Raw genomic sequence first — 3608 nt, 5'->3', positions numbered from 1 at the left:
CGGGAGAGGTCCCAGGCGGTGGCGGCGCGCGGGCAGCAGATGCAACCCACCTCGGCCAGAGCTCGGCCTGGGTTGTTGCAGACTGCAGGAGCAGCAGCGGCGGCGCGCGCGACGGCGGCGGTCGGCGTGGATGCTCGCTGGAGCACGGGGCGACCCCGGTGGAGGGTCTGAAGGTGGCGCAGGCCCGAGCCTCTACACAACCCGAGAGGAGAGAGGGAGAGAGAAAGAGAGGGATATGGAGGAAAGTGGTGGTTGCCGCGGTGGTTGGCCGGCCGGGGCTCGGTCAGCGGCGGCCAGGGCACGCGTAGCAGGTGCAGAGGAGGTAGATGGAGGCGGCTGGGGGGGTTGGCTAAGGCTAGGATTAGGGTTAGTTGGCTCCAAACCCTAAGAAGCTTAAATACAAAGGTGCAACATCGCAAATAAGTCCACCGAACCTCAGTATTTACAACTGAGTCCCTCACAGCGTGTGTAAAACATGCGAACACCCCTCAACGTGCGATCCCACACGAAACGGTACATAAAATATCGCGACTTTTGCGAAAATACCGTTTTGCCACAACCGACCTCTCCTCGAACAACATGCAATTGCCACAGATCCGTCCGTCAGATTTGTGAACGGATCGTACCAGTGCGATCAGCACGACGGAGACAACAAAGCTACGATCTCGTTTCGTCTCGATCGACCACGGATTCCCGACAAAATCCAACTCTTCTACCAATAGAAGAAAACACACCTAAATACATATAGAATATGTATTTTTGGATTTTCTCGAAATCCGTGCGTCGAACTCAAAATCCGTCAGCGCCATTAGTTCCAGAACAGCTGAACCGGTCGAAACGAGCTATTGGACCGCTAGGAACGGAGTCTGATACGAGCCTGAATCCAACTTCACACCGTGGCTTCTCCGGAAAATCGAGTTACTATTTACTTTAAGTGAAACTTGGAAATCGCGTAGAATTTTCGTTTTAACTCGTTTTCTCCCGAAATTTGACGAGTGCTTTTGTAATTAAATTACACACAAAAACATCGTCAACTGAGAGTTTAGCTACACTGCAAAAGTCTCAGTCCTTACAGTAAACAATTACAATTCTCTTCAAACATTCAGATCAAATCCAAAGCTGCAGCCAATCTTCATCAAGCTACGTAGCAAACAATTCAACTGTATATTATTCATAAACCGGAGATTCCTATATTTTTCTGAAAATCGAGATTGTATATGAGTGTTACAATATTATTATATTGACAGGAAGCATAAGATATCATTCAACTGACTTGTGACTGTCACAAAGGAGATTAACAACAATTAGCAAGGACCTCACTAATGAAGAATAGAATCTTACGAAGAAGCTTTTGCTTCCTCGAAGGAATGCAAGAAAGAGCACAAGAGAACAAACATGACAAAAAATTACTATTGTTTTCAGTATTCACTAACTATCGTTACTATGTTTGGACATCACAAACAGTCTCCAAGATACTTACCTTCTTTTATTAATATTCGGGGTTTTAATCTCACCAGGTAATATAATCACTATCTAAAGATACCTTGGTTAAAGTCTAGAGACAGGCATACCTCACTCCACCAGTTCTGACTAGCATAAACCCTTCACGTTATAATCATGTCATAGAAATCTACTAAAGAGTCTCCTGTTTCTTCTCCTTTGTCAAAAAGAAGCTCATTGACATGCTTTAATGCCCTACATAAACATTTGCAGTCTAACCTATTCAAAAACATGTTGATAAGAATCCTTTTTTTTTTTCTCTCTGTTTGAATAAAGAGGCCCAGTGTAAGTTCCTGCTTCTGAATAAAGAAGTTAATAAATACCTATCAAGGAGTGTTGACATTTTGTTGTGCTAACATATACATTCTGAACAAGCTTATCTTCGCAAGGTCTCTAAGCAAATAATCACAGATCTGAAATTATTTCCCATGGCCTAGCTGGAATTGCAAAAAGATAGTGGATGGTGCTTCAATTAAAAAACACTGGTAAGGGATTATACCAGTATCGATGGTGATTTCTCTTGATCCGTCGTCCGAATTGGAGCTTAATTTTGCCGAAAACAAGCACAAGAAGCAGCAGAGGAAGAGGAGCGATGTGCCGCAGTTTGGGATTGAGCTTGGATTTGTGAAGAGGACCACCTGTGACAGAGATGTTAACTGGGATACAATCAGAAAAATCTAAATACCTAGCTGAAAATAACAAATCCAGCTACAACACAACCAAGCAAAAATTAAGATATAGAATAAAAATTTACACTCTACAAGTACAATATCCAATCTAACACTATATATAGATCAAATAAGAAGAGGAGATCAAAAAATTATATGAAATTTTCCAACAGAGGCAAATAGCGAAAAAGATAGATACAAATACTTGGGATGAATCCAAACATAATTATTGAAGAATATAATGATCGACGCACCTAAGGAAGCTTTGGAGCAGTGCGATCAAATCCACATGATCAAATAGGAAAATCGCAGTTTAACTCGATCGGCTCAATCACTTCGAAATCGCTCAGATCTTCGAAATTTGATCGTAGCAACAGATCGAAGAGAGGGCGAGGGAGATGAAGAACATTTCGTGGCCCTAAATGATCAATCGGATCTCCGGAGGACATCGAAAAATTAGTGAGAATTAAAAGAAAAAAAAAAAAAGAAGAACCACGTAGCTGAGAATTCGATTTGAAGCTTTGAACAGGACAACATAGCGAGTAGGATTAACTCTAATTTCGCAAAATAAATTATACAGATCGCAACAATATCATCCTACTTACTTCATTTGGATCAAGAAATAGTAGCAGAAACTCAAGAGCCTTCAAACTAAATAATCACTATATATATATATATATATATAGTTGGACTGGGCTATTATTAGTAGCAAAATCCCATTGTTGCTACCAGTTTTTTAGCCTTTGGATCAACTCTTTTCATTATTTCTAACCATTGGATTAAATACTATAACCCAGTGGGGACCAATCGACCCTAGGGGGACCACTCAACTCTAACCGACTAATATCATCCTGACCCTACAATTTTTCATCCAAGGGTTAAAAATTTGATAGCAAAAAGAGCGTTTTACTATTAATAGTATTCCAACCTAATTATATATATATATAGAATATGCTACTATACTATCAATAGTACCAAGCCCTTGGTACTATTGAATTTTCGGCCGTTCGATGAAAGGATGCGCGGTTAGGATGATAGCGGTCCCCGGTTAAATTGATAGTGGTCTCTTAGGGTTTAGTGGGTGGTTGGTTTAATAGTATAATCTAACAGGTGTAAATGATCAAAGGGTAGATCTAACGGTTGAAAACTCAATAGCACCAAGGACTTAGTACTATCGATAGTATAGTAGCCGGACTCATATATATATATATATATATATATATAGAGAGAGAGAGTCCAGCTATGGTGCTTGTAAAAGCACCAAGCACTTGGTGTTTGTAAGTTTTTTACCGTTAGATCTACTTTTCGGATCATTTTCAACCATTAGATTATACTATTCAACCAACCACCCACTCAACTCTAGGGGGCCCACATCATCCTAACCGCATATCTCTTAACCTAATGGCTAAAAATCTACAAGCACCAATAATTTGGTACTTT

General features: G+C 40.8%; 1 long non-coding RNA gene across 3 annotated transcripts; it reads right to left on the bottom strand.

The window, feature by feature from the left end:
- On the bottom strand, positions 1024–2830 carry LOC109704147. Of its 3 annotated transcripts, XR_002214195.1 has the most exons (4): positions 2423–2830; positions 2000–2138; positions 1824–1893; positions 1126–1140 (listed from the first exon to the last, which is right to left on the bottom strand). It is a non-coding gene; the product is annotated as an uncharacterized LOC109704147 (long non-coding RNA). The 3 variants fall into 3 exon arrangements; XR_002214194.1 differs by lacking the exon at positions 1824–1893 and having other exon boundaries at positions 1024–1140; XR_002214193.1 differs by lacking the exon at positions 1126–1140 and having other exon boundaries at positions 1748–1893.

The sequence above is a fragment of the Ananas comosus genome, linkage group 2 (genome assembly GCF_001540865.1).
Source record: "Ananas comosus cultivar F153 linkage group 2, ASM154086v1, whole genome shotgun sequence".
Lineage (NCBI taxonomy): Eukaryota > Viridiplantae > Streptophyta > Magnoliopsida > Poales > Bromeliaceae > Ananas > Ananas comosus.
Note: the sequence above shows the minus strand (reverse complement) of the source record. Positions and strands in the feature narration are given on the sequence as shown.